We start from the raw sequence: 17,780 nt of genomic DNA, 5'->3' as shown, positions 1-17,780 counted from the left end.
ACTCAGTCCTGTGATATGGTCTTACTGTCATTAGAAGCCTGTGCCCCAGAGTACCAGGCACAGTCCTTTCCATGGTTCTCTGAGACAATTCTTTCTGTTGAAGATGAAGCACTCTGGCCTGTATTTGATTGCAAGTATTTTCTGGGAAGCGTCAGAATAAAAACTATCCTTTGACCTCTGGGTGCTGCGAGAGAGCCAAGAGCACAAGGGGCTCAAGTCTTCTCGCTGCCTCCGGAGACTGTAGGGGTCTCTTTCAGATCCCACCAAAACTGTTAAAATAAATTCTTAGACAAGCTATCATTTATGTGAGTTTATTTGAGCAATTTACAATTCATGAATCACACAGCATCCAAACTGCACATGGAAAGGCATTCTGTTGTCCAGTTTATTTTTTGCGTTAGATTGAGGATATATCAAAGTACTGTGCTCAAAATTACTTGGTTTATTTCTTTCTTCCCTCTTCATTATTGTTGTTATTCAATTGAAATACAAATTTATTAATTTGCCTCTATTTGCATTCAGTTACAGGTTTTTATTTTTTCCCTATCCTTGATTTTATTTTTTGAATGCATATAACATTACCATGCTTCTACAGTTAAAACTACACCAAACGATGAACTCAGAGAAGTGTCTCTCCCTCCGGATCTTTCCTGCCTTGCCGCCCACCCAACCCCTTGTAGGTAACTAATTTAATTGTTTTCTGATTTATTGTTCTTGTATTTCTTTTTTACTAAAACAAGCAAATTCATTATATTTTATTTATTTTATTACACAAAGGGTAACAAACTATATATTTGCATTTGCACTTTGCTTTTATCACTTAGTAATCTATCCTGGAAACTACTACATGACAATTCATAAAGACCTTTTTCTTTCTTTTTTACTGCATCCTAGTAACCCATTGTTTGTATGTATCATAGTTTATTTAACCAGACTTCTATGTTTGGGCATTTAGATAGTTTCCAATATTTTACAACTGCAGATAATGCTGCAATGAAGAATCTTATATCCACAGAGTACATATATATTTTTGGAGGTATCTTTAGAATAAATTCCTAGAATTGGAAGTGCCAGGCTGAGAGGTAAGTATATATATAATTTTGTTAGATACTGCCAAATGTTTTCTATGGATATAGTATTTTTCATTCCCTCCAGCAATATGCATTTCCCCATAGCCTCACCAAGAGAGAGGATGTCTTGTATATGGCTGTCCAGTTATCTCAACACCATTTATTAGAAAGTCTATTTTTACTCCAGTTATTTGACTATTTATCATATGCTTGATTTCCTAACGTTCTTGAGTTGATTTCTGAACTTTCTATTCTGTTCCATGGTCTGTCTATTCATGTGCCAGAACCACAGTTTTCAATAAAGAGGCTCTGTAGCATGTTTTACTATTTGGTAGGGCTAGCCTCCCCTCACAATTCATCCTTTACAGTGTTTTGTTGTATGTTGATTTTGTATTCTGCTGTGTTGCTTAATTCTTTTTTTGTTTATCATTGATTCTCTAAAATCTGTAATTTGCATCTTCGTTCTTTGAGTTTCTAGAAAATTCCGAAAGTGGTGCGCTACTGTTGCCTTGCTTTGTAGGCTGCTCTCGAGGAATCTGATCCCAGCTAGTCTGATTGCCAGACTCCTTAACAAACTACACACCTGCAAAAGTAATGGCTTAACCCACGCGGCAGGTGAACTCACTTCCCTCCCCCGCTGTGTGGGACATGACTCCCAGGGATGAGCCTGGACATGGCACCGTGGGATTGAGAAAGCCTTCTTGACCAAAAGGGGGAAGAGAAATGAAACAAAATAGTTTCAGTGGCTGAGAGATTTCAAATGGAGTTGAGAGGTCACTCTGGAGGGCGTTTTTATGCTCTATATAGGTATCTCTTGTTAGATTTTAGTGTATTGGAATAGCTAGAAGGAAATATCTAAAACTGTTGAACTGCAACCCAGTAGCCTTGATTCTTGAAGAATGTAGCTTACATGGTGTGACAGTGTGATTGTGAAAACCTTGTGGCTCACACTCCCTTTATCCAGTGTATAGACAGATGAATAGAAAAATGGGGACAAAAACTAAATGAAAAATAGGGTGGGATGGAATGTTTGGGTGTTCTTTTTTACTTTTCTTTCTTTCTTTTTTTTTTTTTGGAGAAATAAAAATGTTCAAAAGTTGATTCTGGTGGAATGCACAACTATATATATGATGGTACTGTGAATAGTTGATTGTACACTGTGGATGACTGTAGGGTATGTGACTATATCTCAAAAAAGAGTAACGGCTTAAAACAAGAACCAATTTTATTATAATTTCAAAATTTGGGGGTGTCATGAATTTCGGTAGAGGTTGGCTGGATGGCTGTTCTATCAGTGGTTTTCAGCTGATAGCTGGACTGGTCTAAGGGCTCACAGTGACATCACTCACATCCTCCGAAATGCTGGGAGCAGCAAGGCCTTCTCTCTGTCCATGAAGACTCAGGGCCTCTCCACAGGGAGTTAGATTTTTAAAACAGTGGCTCATGGCTCCAAGAGCAGGTGTTCCCAAAGTCCCAGGCAAATGCTTCAAGGCGTCTTATGACGTAGCCTTGGAAGTCTCAGGACATCATTTATTGCTCAAGCACTTCACCAAGACAAGCCTGGATTGAAGGTGTGACAAAGAATTTGCAGCTGTCTTTTCTACCCTTTTAAGCAATTTGAATTATTTGCCTAGAGACCCTGAGGATTATTATAATTACGTCTGTCTGGTAGGATAGCTTTCCGGGCTGACCATTCTGTGGCAGTTTTCCCAGGTACATTGTGGACCTTTTTGTTATGTAGGTTCATGTTTTCTTTTATTTACAGAAAGTTTCTTGGATTATAGTTTTAAATATTAGTTTTATTCCATTGTTTTGTTTTTCTTTTTCAGAAATCTCAGTTACATATACCTTGGATGTTCTTTGCTTCTACTGAAATCACATTCCAACCAGAGACAGAAACAGCTACAAAAGTATGGAGGCAGAGAAAGTAGGAACATTCCAGGAATGGATGGTGTGTGTGTACAGGGAGCACCAGAAGATGGGGGTGGAGAGGGAGGCAAGGGCTAGATTAGTGAAGGTCTCTTATGCTGGGCTGTGGACCTGTAATTTGATCTTGAACTCACATTCTATTAATATAGGGGAGTGACAGCATGGACAGTAAACTTTTGGAAATTTTCTCTGACCTGCAGTATGGAAGAGAGATTGGAAGGAGCAAGACTACAGGAAAGAGAAAGGTTAGAAGGCTGTGGCATTTATCTAACTGAGAGGGGCTGGAAGGGACAGTTGTAGAGTTATTCCCAAGGTTGGATCAACAGGACTCAGTAACTGAAAGGTTAGGTTTATGTGTCAACTTGGCCAGGTGATGGTGTCCAAGTGTCTGGTCAAGCAAGCACTGTCCTAACCATTACTGCAGTGACATTTGTAGCTGGTTAATAAAATCATTAAGGAAGGCTGGTTTATTAAATCATCAGTCAACTGACTGCACCTGTGACTAATTACATCAACGAAGGGCATGCCTTCCGCAATGAGAGTATTCAATCAGCTGGATTTAATCCAATCAGTTGAAGACTTTTAAGGAAGAGAGAGAGAGAACCTTCACTTCTTCTTTGGCTAGCCAGTGAAGTGTTTCCTGAGGAGTTCATCGAACACCTTCATTGGAGTTGCCAGTTTGCTGCCTGCCCTACAGAATTTGGACTTGTGCATCCCCCAGTTAAGTGAGACACTTTTATAAAATTTTATATTTACAGATATCTCTTGTTGATTCTGTGTGAGAATCAACAAAAGACACTTTTATAAAATCTTATATTTACAGATATCTCTTGTTGATTCTAGGTCCCTAGAGAACCCTAACTAATCCATAGGGTACAGTAGGGAGGGAGAGGAAGGAATCAAGAGGGCTTCCCGGCTTCTGAATTGGGCAGCTGGGTGGGCAGTGGTGCTAAACAGTTTTATAAATATAGAGTTTGAGGTGTCTCTAGGACACTTCGGGTAGAGAAGTCTGGTAGATTTCTATGTATATGAAACCCCAGTTACTGGTCTGAGGTGGAGACAATGCATTTGCGAGTTGCTGATACATGTGGTGGATGAGGACAGGGAGTGGATGCAATGGCCCAGTGAGAAGGTATGGGGTGAGCTGCAGGGTGAGGACAGAGCCGTGGAGACAGAAGAGCCGTAAGAGGGGCTAAGAGAGGAGTTGTGTGGGAATAGCCAAGGGAGTTTCAAAAAGAGTAAGTGCTGTGTTGTTAAATGCCACTGAGAACTCTAGTAATGTGGGGACTCAAAAGTAGCCTTTGGTGTTGTGGCCATTAGTTGAGAGCAGTGCAGTGAAGTGGTGCAGACAAGAGGCTCATAGCCATGGTTGAGGAGTGAGAAGCTGCCGAGAACATGGAGAGGAGTACACACTACTTCCAAGACATTTGACTGTGAAGGGAAATACAGAGGGGGCAGAATTTAGAGTAACAGAGGGGTTTTTCTTTAAGACATGAAAAGTATGAGCATTTATGGATGCTGAAGGAAAAGAACAAGTAGGTAAGAGAAGTTGATAATTTTGGAAGTGAGAGGGGGAGAATGATCGGAAGATGTTTGAAAGAAGTTTTCTGAGGATGTGGGAGGTGGTGAAATACAGAACAGAGAATGGGAATTGCTAATACAACTGTACTTAAAATCTTTCATTCCCAAAATGGTTTATAATATTCTAGCTCACATATTGAAATTATCTTGGTTCCAATCAACAGAGCAAAAAATAGCAAGCAATATTTACATTTTTAGTCTACATCATTTATACATCTTTTCTGCAAAAGACAAGATCGATATTTTACTCTTTCAATGCTTCCCACATAGTAAGTGCTGAATAAATGTTAAATGAATAAATAGGTAAGACATCTCTTACCTACACTCAAAATATTTTAACATATTCAGAACTTAGTCAAGACCCTGCAAACAAGTGAAAAAGTTTCCTAAGCAGGCAAAAGGATTGCAAAATTCACGTGTGACAGGTGATGCTCTTTTTTGAGGAACCTGTTTACTCTCACTTAACAGAGTTGTTATCAGCATTTCCTTCACCATAGCAGTTTAAAAATAGGAGGAAGAGGGTGCTCTACAGGCAGGCAGGCAGGCAGCAGCAGGTGGCAGGGTCTGCCTTGCCTTCAGGGAGGTGCCAAAAAGCACCTAGTTTTTAAACCAGGCTGGAAGCCTAGTGGCCTGGGGAGAGTACAGCCCTCACTCACATTCTATTAGTCCTTGAAGGACACTGAATAATGTTAAGAAAACCGACCCTTGAAACAATTAAAAAAGATTTAGCTGTTCTTAATTTGGCACCATCCCTTATGTTTCACACAGTATAGAAAGGATTCTATCAAAAGTGGATAATATTGCGGGGGCGGGGGCGGCAGTATATGGGAACTCTGTTCTTTTGGCATGATTTTTCCGTAAATCTACAACTGCCCTAAAACATGAATTTAAAAATAGGTAATATTAAAAGAAAACAAAACAGCTGATGCTGAGATGGTAAACCCTGTTCACCCTCTGCTCCTTTGCCCAAGCTGTTCTCCCAGCTTTGCTGTGCTCCCCTTCTCCTCCTAGGATGTCTTTCACTGTCTCCCTTGTGGCTGAGCACAAACGCCACCTCTTCCAGGGTCCCCTCCGCAACGTCCAAGCGGAAGTAATCTCTTCCCCCTCTGCCCTCCCTCAGCATCTTACCGGGGCTTGCTTGGTTTTGCACGGGTCAGCAGACCTGGTTGTTTACACAGCGCTGTCCCCGCTAAGTTATGCGCTGTCTAGACCAGGGACCGTGACTACGACCGTGTCTCCGCACGGCTCCTGGCACAGCCCTGGACAGAGTCGGTGCCCAGCCAACGCTCGCTGAGTTGAATGAATTTGGAAAAATCACCCGGGGCAGGGTCTTCTGCTCGAGGCGCGGATGAATGAGTCATGGAGGTGGCTCTCCGCATTCTTTACCTGGTAGTCACGTCGGGCCGCGCACGCAGCTGGGCAGATACCTGTGGAGCCGAGCCGCAGCGCCGCCGCGCGCAGCCACGGAGGAGGAGCAGCCGTGGACTGCGGCTCTCCCGCGCGGGCAGGGGCGCTGGGGGCGGCCCCGGCGCGGGGGGCGGGGCCCGAGGGGAACTCGGCCCGCTTCCCGCCCCCCGCCCGGCGCGGCGGAAGCCCCGCCCCCAGGCCGCGCGCCCGCGCTGGCGGCGCGTGCACCCGGCCCTCCGCCCTCGCGCCCTCGCCCCCTCGCGCCCTCGCCCCCTCGCGCCCTCGCGCCCTCGCGCCGGGGGCGGGCTCGCTGCGCGTGCCGGGCGGGGAAGCGGCGCGAGCCGGGCGCCTGGGAACGTTCGCCGCGGGGGCGGATCCGGGGCCTGAGAGGGCGCTGCCGCTGTCGCCTCAGGCGCGGGGGCCGGGCCTGGAGGAGGCGGAGGGCTTGCGGCAGCCGAAGACCTTCCCGACGCCCCCAGATCCGGCCGGGAAGTGAGTAAAGTGGGGGGTCCGCAGTGGCGGCCGGAGGCTGCGGGAGAGGGAAGCGGCTCCTCGAGCCTTGCGCGCGCGAGGACGGGAAGGGAGCCCGCGCGGCGGCCGGACCTCGCGAGCCTGCGGGGGTGCTGGCCCGGGAGAGGCGGGGCCCGCCGCGCGGGGAGCCGGGGCCAATGCACGGCTCGGCGCTTCGAGGGGAGCCGGCCCCGGGCGCCCGGCCTCGGAGACGCGGACGGAGGGATGGAGCGCGCAGGAGTCCGGTTTGGGAAGGGGGTCTTCGGGGTCCCGAGCGCGCCCTGGCCGCCTGGCGCCGGGGAGATGCTGCCCGAGACGGGCTTGCGGGAGGAGGCTCTGCCTTAGGTGCTCAGGGGGGCGAACGAGGCAGGTCCTGGCAGAGGGCAGGTGAGGCAGGCAGGCCCTGGCAGAGGGAAGGGAATTTATTTCGATCACCCCAAAGCATCGTTTCCCGAGGCTCCTAATAGCCTGGCACCGAGGTCACCCTTGAAAGGAAAGTGTCCTGAGGGGAGGGAGGATGCGGCTAACGAAAGCTGGCTGTTGAATTCTTGTGCCCGGCCTTGAGATTAGGAGAAGCTTCCAGCGTTCTTCAGCAAACGTTTATTGATTAGCTACCCAGGATCGAGCCTTGGTCAGCACTGGGGCTTCGAAGGGTATAAAACACAGCCGAATTTGCAGTGTAGGTGCTGACAATTTGGTTGTGAAGGTATGCGTATAAAATACAAAGTGGTCCTAAATTTGATGTCTCGTACCCTGCTCACCTGAGGTCTCTCTCTTTCCCCTTTTCCTAGTACGAGGATATTGGGGCCAAAAGTTGCTTGGTTTGGGCAATAAGCGGGAGGGCCCAAGAAGCTTGTAGGAAAATATGGGAGCATTTTGAAGATTTTTCTGCCTAACGTTTGGGGGGGGGGTTTGGAAGGAGGAAGGAAGCCCCATTTCTTCCCCACTGGAATTAAGCCCATCAACCCTTCCCTGCTAAATCCCCAGTGACCTGAACAGTGCCTAGCCCACACCAATTCCTAATAAATACTTATTGAATGAATGAATGAATGAATGAACTAAGCAAGTTTTTATTACATTTTGCACTGAGCAGTATAGATCACCTTCCTGTTAGGGATGGTTGATGGACGTTTCAGCTCTGCAAGTACCTTTTTCTTAGGAATGGCCATGTGAAAGCGGTGATTAAGGTAGTGCAGTCCTGATTTCTTGGGTCCTTGCTGCCACTTTCACATGTGTATTGCATGTTGACTGTCAGCGAGCTTGTCCCTTGGGCGTTGCTTGAGGTCATCCCATTCTGGCCCGGCTTTCACTGGCTTTTTCTCTTAATTAGGGAGGAGGGAGAGTACTTTTGTCTTGAGAACACTTTTTCATTTTTATACTTGCTTCTTGGATCTTAAATCTGTAGTATCTTAGTATTTGGAATTTCTAAGCAAATAAGTCTCTGCTCTTCTGTACAGGTTAGAATTCAGCCTGTTCTCAGCCTTGGTTGGATTTCTGGACTCTCGAGCTCCAGGCTGCTGTTTCAGTTCCCTGGGTTGCAGTGCCTGTTGGGTTACTTTGTCTGCCAAATTAAAACTTGACCTTTTATGAGTTCTGTGAGGATTTTTATCATACGTAAGTGAAATTTCCTTTGATGGGGTTGTGAACTTAGGGTGGTGCTACCAAGGTTTTTGGGTGTCCACCATGCCTGAGAGACACATTTTCTACTTAATAGTTATAAAATTAGACTAAGAACCAATTAAGTTTCAACTTAGCATTTCCTTATTTTATGTCTTTCATATAAATCTCTCCTTTCCTTAGTTTCCTGGTATAAAAAGTAAGGTAATATTAATACAAGTTTGGCACTCTGTAGTAAGCCTTGAAAAGGGCAGTTAATTTCTCTTCAGTTCTAGGACTTTACTTCGGGGTGCTTCAGCAGGTAACTACTCGTTCTTGTTTTGGCTGCTTAGGTGTTGCAATTTTGGGTACCTTTCTCCAGGTTCCCCCAATGATATTAATTAAAGCAATCAATTAATTAAGTTTATTTTTATTTTAAAATCAACTTTGTGAATGCTTAGTTTATATATGATAAAATGCACAGGTTTCCAGTGTAAAGTTTGATGAATTTTGAAAAATATATATACTTCATAACCACTATCCCAGTCAAGTTATAGAACATTTTCACCACCCAAAAGTTCACTTGTGTGTTTGCAGTCTACCTTCCATCCTCCACTTTAATTTTTAATTACCCAAGCATCACGTTATATACTGCCCACCCTTAGAGGGCGCTGTTTACGTCGGGGTCCCTGACAGTGACAGCTCCTGGAGTTGTGTAGTCTGTGGCTGGGTGCTGCACCCCTGCACGTGGCTGCTGAATGCACACTCTTGTAAAATACTCAAGCAATACCCCCTGCCCTTGACCCACCCCTGTCTCCACAGAAACTGCAACTTTCAGTTTGTTGTGTTCCTTCCAGAACTTTCTGTATGCATTTTCATGTATATACAGGTAATACAGAAAAAAGTAGGGTCCCCCTCCCCCCATTAATGACACCATATTGCACCCATTGTTCTGCAGCTTTTTCCCTAGTGGAACGTCTTTGAGAACTTTCCTTGTTGGAACATAGGGGATCTACCTGATTCTTCTATCTGCTACCCAACCTCTTACGTAATATGAATGTACTGCACTTTATTTAATCCTCTCCTCATGGATATTTAAGCTGTTTACAGTCTTTTGCTGTTTCAGACATTGCTTCATTGAATGAAAAATAAAATTGCTGGGTCAAAAGGTGCACATAATTGATGGAAATTTAAGAATGTTGATACTTGTGGATCTGGTTCATTTATTTTTAACTGCGGAGTAGGATTTAGTTGTAGATTTAAATCACAATTTATCCTTTCACTCACTTAGGGATGGTTAGGTTACTTTAGATACTAATTCTTTGATGGATATATGTGTTGCAAATGCATCTTGCTAGTCTGATACTTGTTGTTTACCTTCGTTAATTATGCCTTTTGTTGTATACAAGTTTTAAATTTTAATATGTTTATGAAAAATTTTCCTTAATGGCTTATCATTAAGGAAACCAAACAAAAATCTGGTTTATGAAAGTTTTCTCTGCCTACAGGAATTATATATTCCTGTTTTACCTTCTAAAAGTTTTTAAAAGTTTTAGTAATTTATTATATATGGTATAACAGAGATATAAATTTATTATTTTTTTCAGTTTTAATGTCCAGTTTTTCAGCAGTTTTTATTTAAAAGCATCCATTCCTCTCCATAAGTCATAAAACTTTTGGCTTGGTATCTCTTTGAGTGGGTGGGACATTTTGATTACAGATTTAGTTTCTTTAATGCTTATTTGTTTATTTATATTTTCTTTTTTTCTTTAGTCAATTTTTGGTCATTCTTATTTTTATAAAACAATTATCTAATTTAAGTTGCAAAATTTATTCACATAAAGTTGTATATAGTATTTCTTTTATGGTTTTAAAAATTTTTGCATTTTTGCTGTATCTATGATTCTGTCTCCCCACCGCATCCCCACGGTGATTATTTACTCCTTTTCTGCTTTTCGCTTGATCAGTCCTACCTGATGCTTATTTCCTTAACTAATTTTTTTCCCCCATGAAGGAATAGCTTTTGGTTTCATTAACCTATGTTTTTATTTTCTATTTAATTGATTTCTTCTATCTTTATTATTTTCTTCCTCCTTTATTCTGGCTTTGAGGTAGGTTGTATTTTGTTCCCAATTATTTGCACCCTTCTTCCCTGTAAGACAGATAAACATCCCTGCCCCTTGCCATGTGATTTTCAGTATCTTCTGGGGAAGACGTAAACCTCTATCCCATTAATATCATACTTGGCCATATAGCTTGCTTTGGCCGGTGAAAAATGAAGGGTGGTAACAAATGTGCACTTCGTGTATACATCTACTGCGTGTATCCACTAGTTCTCTCTCTTTTCCCTCTGCCATGAAAACGGCACGTCCCCAATAGTGTCTGTTCTTTCCGTCTGGATTTGGGAATGAAGATGACACATGGAAGAGAGCCGCAGATGACCTGCAGCCAACTTGTAACATGAATGAGAAATAAACCTTTGTTTAAGGCACTAAGATTTTGGGTTGTTACTGTTTGGTGGCCTAGTGAAAGCATATTGATACAGAAATTGGAACCAAGGGTACTGTGATAGATTGCACTATTGCTCCTGATTATTTGCTCACGTGGGCAGCTCGTCTGTGGAAGGCGTACAGTTCCTTGCCTCGTTGTCAGGTTTAGCTATGGGACTTGCTTTGGCCAATGAAATATGAATGGGAAGTGGTATGTACCGTTTCTGAGCAGAAGCTTTAAGCGCTACTGCAGGTTTCTGCTAGCTCGCTTGTACTTTTCCTTCTGTCACAAGAATGTCATGTCCCAAATAGTGGCTGCTCCTTTAGCCTGATCCTGGAATGAAGACATGTGGAGAAGAGCCAAGCAGACCTGTGGGCTGCCCCAGTTTATGTATAATGTAAGAGGAAGTAAACTTGTTATTGTAAACTGCTGAGATTTTAGGATTGTTTTTCCTTTAGCTCAGCCTAGTGAAAACTGATTGATACTGGTATGTGCTGTTCTTTTTCTGATTTTCTGATTTGGATCCATACATTCATTTTCAAATTTTCTTATATTTTAATGATTTACTTAAGGACGAAAGATCTCCTTTATTTTTTTTGCTGCATTGCATATGTTTTGATGGTATTTTTTTTTCATTGTTTGGTTCTAAATATTTGGTAATTTCTTTTATGCTTTCCTTTTTTACCCATGAGTTATTTAGGAGAAGACCTTGTAGTTTAAAAACGTTTTTTTTTTTCTTTTTAAAACTATTTTTTAATTGTTAATTTCTGTTTTAATTGCATTGTGGTAGGGAAGGTAGCGAATGTGGAAATGATTCTTTGTAATCTGGTGAGACCTCCTTTGTGACCTATGTTGTCAGCTTTTATAAATGTTGCAACATGTATTTGGAAAGAATCTTTTTGTTGGGTGTGGAGTCCCTTGGTACTCTGTTAGGATAGACATATTAGTTATATCTGATTTTTCTATATCCTTACTAACTCTTTGCCTTTTTATTTTTCTATTTATGATATAGCAGTATTTTTTAGTTTCCTTTCAGCTCCAGCCTTGTCCCTGGCTCTCAGCAGTGAGTCTGGCTGGGATGTCTCCTTTTCTTCACCCTCCTTCAGTTGTGTCACTATTGCCATGCAGGAGCTACACATACTTGTTTCTTGATTCAGAGTCCAGCAAGCCTGCAGCTTCAGTCCTGCTCACAACTTTGTGTATCTGTTCTAGTTCTGATCCAAAATGAGATTTATCTTGTTTTTGATTCTTCTTTCATTTCTTGTTATTTATTTTTTAAAAAATATTTTAATTATTACTGTATGTTTGGAGCACAGGGGATGCATCAACATGTCTACTTACTGGGCTACTTGCACTAGAAGGCTTAATTAACCAGGCTCCTTTCTAAACTTCCTACTACTTATTTTGTTTTCTTTACTGTTGCATTGTGTAGGCTCTCCAGGGCAAAATTCGAATAGCAGTGATAATGATGGACATTTTAGTTTTTTTCATGAATGGAAATGCTTCCAGTATTTTACTGTTAGATATGATGCTTGCTAGAGCTTTCTGGTAGATATCCTTTGTCAGTTTAAGAAGGTTTTCTTTGGTTCTTGGTTTGTATTTTTCTTGGATGTTGAATTTTATTAAAGGCCTTTTGTATGTTTGTTGAAATGATTTTTTTTTCTTTTTAATATTGTGGATAACCAAGAGAAATATAAAATGTATGTCATTTTTTTGTGAATGCATTTTTTTTTTTAACAAAAAGTAATGCATTTAAGGGGAACACATTTTTTGATCTTGTATTTCTGCATTTAACATTATATATGTTAAAACAGGAGTGAAGTGCTATAAGCATCAGTTTCGGATTAAGCGTCCTTAATCCTGAACTTCATTATAATCAAATAGTGCTCAGTTAAAAAACAAAAAAAAAATTAACTTATGGAACTCTACAAGGCTATTTTTCAGCCCCTAACCATTCTAACTTCTTCCTGGTTTCTTTTTCTAGACTCTTACACTCTTCTTTTAACTTTTATCTCTGCCTGCTTTGTCTTCTCTTGCCAAGGAGAGATTTTCTTCTGCAATAAAAACAACTTAATGGTGTGGCCAGTGTTATCTATTTTCACAGATAATGTCTGCTCTTTAATTGTTACAACAACTTTGGAAGCTAGGGATCTCCATTTTTCAGGCGAGAAAACTGAGTTCAGAGTCTTTAGAATTTGTTTTGAGTCACACATCCAGTCCATGAGCTCTGCATGCTGTCTTTAAGCTAGCATGTTTTGCATCCCAAATTGAACTTGCTTTCTGTCTTTTACTTCAGCTAGATGGTTCTTAAGAATGCTGATATAACCACTTTGTGTCTCCAATATGATTTCCTTTGAATATTTTTCCTTTTGTCAAGTACTTCATTGCTTTTTACCAGTCTGATGCTTTACTTCTTCTTGCAAGATTTCTCATAATAATTAAACCTTTCTTATCTGCACACACAGATGTGTCATAAATAGCGTCATGGTAAATCCTATGGGCTCTGGAGTAAGCTATTTAGGTTGGACCTTCAGAAGGTTATTTTTATTTAACATTTCAAAAATTATGAAATACTGATCCTCAAAGATGTATAGAGAATAAAAATAGTGAATTTGTGTGCACAACTCTCAATGTAAGAAACTAGGCCCCTTTCAAAGTTGAACTCTCCAAGCCCTATGAGGTGGCCCTAGCTTCCTGTAGAATTCTCCCAGGGTTAAGTGTGACAGTATGTGAGCAGTGCATACTGAAATATGTCACAGTGCTTGGTAAATCGTTGTTAATTAAAAAGGCATCTTCTGTTTTATGATTACATGAGGATTTGGTAAGCTTGTATCTCAAATTAAATGAAGTTCCTGAGTTGTAAACACTTAGGGAAAGTCCTGACTTTTCGGTACCTGATACATGTCTGTATCAGTTGTTGATGATCTGGTAACAAGTTGTTGAGCTTTGATGTTCTCTCTTTTAAAAATAATGAAAATGGTATAAAATAAAATTCTTCTGCTTATCCATGAGCTGCCTACAAGGAGAGTTGTTTTGCAAGCAGAGTTTTTTTTTTTTTTTTTTCTTCTTCTATGAGTTGAATTTTGATGTTTAAGCATTTCTGGCTATTTATGGGCCACAGATGCAGAAAAATTATCCTAATGTGTCTTCATATATAGAAAGGTGGTATATTGAACTGGGAATTAAGGGTTCCATCTCTTTAATGTGAAATAGAGCTATGCTCTGGTACAGGAGATTTTACTTATTTGGATGTATATAAAATATGGGGCCTGTGCTAGGTTATTTTTAAGCCCTCACAATTTGATTCTCTATTGCTTGGTTTATGGTTTTTAATCATTATCACCAGTGTGTTAATTGAAATTAAAGATGAGCGCTCAGAAATAGAAAATAAATTGATAACCTTCATGATTTTGAATATGAAGTCTGCATACTACTATTGTGGTAAAAAAAGAAATATAAATAATTTCATTTAGGTTGGAACATATTTTATGGCCTTAGTTATTTTATCACAACAAATTTTATAAAATTTTACAACAAATTTTCTTTGCTCTTATGAACTAAGCGGCCCATGGCAGATCTTAGGAAAAACTATGAGGTTTGTCTTTCAGCAGACTAGAGGTACTTGTTTCTCCCTTTTGGACTTCCTTTCCCCCATTTTCTTCCATTTTATTTTCTGGTTCCTTGGGCACATTGTATTTTTATCTCTCTGTCCTCTTTAGGACCTAGTCTAGGCATCATCCAAAACGGTTACATAATAGTATTAATCCTAATAATGGCTAACATTTATTAGGCTCTTATTTTGTGTCAGGCATTGTGATAAGTGCTTTACATGATTCTTTTATTTAAGTTACCACAGCCTTATGAAATTATTCAGAGCTCTGTAGTAGGAGAGTAAAGTCATTGATTGTTTCTCATTGTAACATACAGAACTCTCAGATTTGTAAAAAGAACATCTCTACTGCTATTGAAGTTATGTTGTTAAATTTTAAACCCATATTAGCCACAGGGAAAATAGATGAAAAATATATCCAGATAGAAAAGAGAAGGCACTTAATATGGTACAATGCACAAAATCAAGTAAATATGAAAATAGGTATTAATGGAAGAATTGAGGGACAGAAGAGGTATAAGACATACAAAGGCTAAATAGCAAAATAGCAAAAGAAAGTCCTGCATTATCAGTAGTGACCTTAAATGTAAATGGATTAAACTCTCCAGTCAAAAGGCAGAGGTTGACAAAATGGATAAAAAAGAATGACCCAACTATGTATTGTCTGCTAGAGACTCACTTTAAATTCGAAGATACAAGTAGGTTGAAAGTAAAAGGATGGAAAAAAACATGCCATGCAAGTAGTAACCAAAAGAGAGCTGGGGTAGCTGTATTAATATCAGATAAAATAGACTTGAAATAAAAAGCAGTTACGAGGGACAAAGGCAGTCATTATATACTGATAAAGGGGGACAATTCAACAAGAAGATATAACAATTACGAACTATAAAATTATATATGCACCTAACAACAGAGCCCCAAATTATATGCTAGCAATCAATAATACAGGGAGAAATGGAAGACACAAATATGTGGAAACTAAACAACAAACTCTCCTAAGGAGGAAATCAGAAGTGAAATTAGGAAATATCTTGAGGCTAATGAAAATAGAAATACAACTTATGGGCTGCAGCAAAGGCAGTGCTGAGAGAGAAATTTATAGCTGTAAATGCTTCCATTAAAAAAAAAAAAGACTTCAAATCAGAGACCTAACCTCAAACTGGAAGGAAAGGAATAGCAAAGTAAACCCAAAAGGAATAGAAGGAAGGAAATAAAAAAGATTGGAGTGGAGAGATATATGAAATATAAAGCAAAACAAAACAATAGGATCAACAAAACCAAAAGTTGGTTCTTTGAAAAGAACAATGAAATTGACAAAGAAAAAAAAGAGAGGATAAAATAGCCAAATAAAAAATGAAAAGGGGGGCATTACTACTGACCCTGCTGAAATAAAAAGGACTATAGAAGAATACTATGAACAACTCTATGCTAATAAATTAGATAACCTAGATAAAATGGACAAATTCTCAAAAACATGCAGGAAGAAATAGAACTAACAAACCATTACTAGTAAAGAGATTGAATCAGTAATCAAAAATCTCCCAACAAAGAAAAGCCCAGGACCAGATGTCTTCACAGGGGAATTCTGCCAAACATTCCAAGCAGACCTAACTCTTATTCTGCTCAAACTCTTATACAAAATTGAAGAAGAGGTAATGCTCCCTAATTCATTCTATGAGGCCAACATCAGCCTCATACTAAAGCCAAATAACCACATGAAAAGAAAACTACAAACCAATGTCTCTTATGAATATGAAGCAGAAATCCTCAATAAAATACTAGCAAACTGAATCCGACAGCATATTGTGATCAACCCTCATATTTATGGCCAATTGGTTTTTTATCATAATTGTATTGAGATATATTTACACATCACACAATCCATCCAAGTATTCAACAGTTGTTCACAGTATTATCAGATATTTGTGTATTCATCACCACAATCATCTTTAGAACATTTGCACTACTCCAAAAAATGAAATAAAAAGAAAAAAGAAGACCCCAAGCATCCCATACCCTATGCCCCTCCCTGTATATTGATCACTGGTATTGCAGTCTACCTACTTTTAAGACTTACAGTAGAGGTAGGTTAACTATGAGAGTGTAGTATTGTCAGAGATAGATATATAGATCAGTGGCACAGAACAAAACAGCCAGAAGTGGATCCATACAAACATGGCAACTGGCTTTTTTTTTTGCTTTATAGTTATACAATCATTATCAAAGATCAAGGCTACTGGATTACAATTCAGCAACTTCAGGTGTTTCCTTCTGACTATTCTAAATGACTAGACGCTAAAAAGAAGTATTTATATAATGAATCAGTATTCACTGTCATTTGTTAAATCCAGATTTCTCAGTTACACATCTCCCTCTCATTTGATCTTTCTCTCAATCTTCAGGGATATCTGGACAATGACCATTTTAACTTTTTCATGTTAGAAAGGGGTGTCGACCTTATGGAGTAGAGGCATGAAACTGGTTGATTTTCTTGGAGAGACTGGTACCTTTTGGTTTCAGGGCTTATCTGGAATAGGATCAATCTGGAAGCCTTAAGTTTCTGAAAAAATAAACTTACTAAGAAAAATTTATATAGAGACTTAGATAGAGCCCAGTGCACTCCCTAGGGTTTTCAGGAATACTTTTGGTTGGAGCTTAGCATACTGTAATAGTTTGTAATATCTGGCTAAAGCTTGAATAAGAGTAAGCTTCAGAATGATCTCTCAACTCTATTTGTAATCTCTTAGCCACTGAAACTTTATTTTGTTTCATTTCTTTTCCCCCTCTTGTCCAGAGGGCATTTTCAATCTCGTAATGCCAGGACCAGGCTCACTCTGGGAGTTCTGTCCCACATTGCCAGGGAGACTTCCACCCCTGGGAGTCATGTCCCATGTAGGGGGGAGGGTAGTAAGTTTATTTACAGAGTTGGCTTAAAGAGAGATGGCCAATTGATTTTTGACATGGGGGCAAAGACTACTCAGTTAGGGAAAATAGTCTCCTCAGCAAATGGGGCTGGGAAAACTCAAACTCCATTTGCAAAAAAAGAAAGAAAGAGGACCTCTCCCTCTAACCTTACACAAAAATCAACTCCAAATGGATCAAAGACCTAAATATAAGAGCCAGAACTATGAAACCCCTGGAAGAAAATGTAGGCAAGCATCTTCAGGATCTTGTGTTAGGCAATGGTTTCTTAGTCTTTATACCTAAAGCACAAGCAACAGGAGAAAAAAATAGATAAATAGGATCTCATCAAAATTAAGAACTTTTGTGCCTCAAAGGACTTTGTCACAGAAGTGAAAAGACAGCCTACACAACTGGAGAAAATATTTGGAAACCACATATCTGATAAAGGTTTAATATCCAGAATATACAGAGAAATGCTTCAACTTAACAAAAAGACAAACAACCCAATTAAAAAATGGGCAACTTGAATAACATCTCTCCAAAGGAGTTATACAAATAGCCAGAAAGCATATGAAAAGATGTTCATGATCATTAGCCATCAGGGAAATGCAAATGGAAACCACCATCAGATACCCATTAGAATGGCTGCTATTAAAAAAAAAAAAAGGAAAATAACAAGTGTT

General features: G+C 40.1%; 1 protein-coding gene across 3 annotated transcripts in view; it reads left to right on the top strand.

The window, feature by feature from the left end:
* Positions 1–661: 661 nt before the first annotated feature.
* DTNB (dystrobrevin beta) overlaps positions 662–17,780 on the top strand; it is a 386,425-nt gene continuing 369,306 nt past the window's right edge. The window contains exon 1 of one of the 3 annotated variants that reach the window (XM_037812551.1): positions 662–680. The gene's annotated coding sequence lies outside the window, so the exon portion shown is untranslated. Of the gene's footprint in view, positions 681–6,221; positions 6,480–8,089; positions 8,112–17,780 lie in introns of those variants that run through there. The other 2 variants (XM_037812550.1, XM_037812552.1) reach the window with 2 other exon arrangements.

Source organism: Choloepus didactylus, chromosome 20, assembly GCF_015220235.1.
Source record: "Choloepus didactylus isolate mChoDid1 chromosome 20, mChoDid1.pri, whole genome shotgun sequence".
Classification (NCBI taxonomy): domain Eukaryota; kingdom Metazoa; phylum Chordata; class Mammalia; order Pilosa; family Megalonychidae; genus Choloepus; species Choloepus didactylus.
Note: the sequence above shows the minus strand (reverse complement) of the source record. Positions and strands in the feature narration are given on the sequence as shown.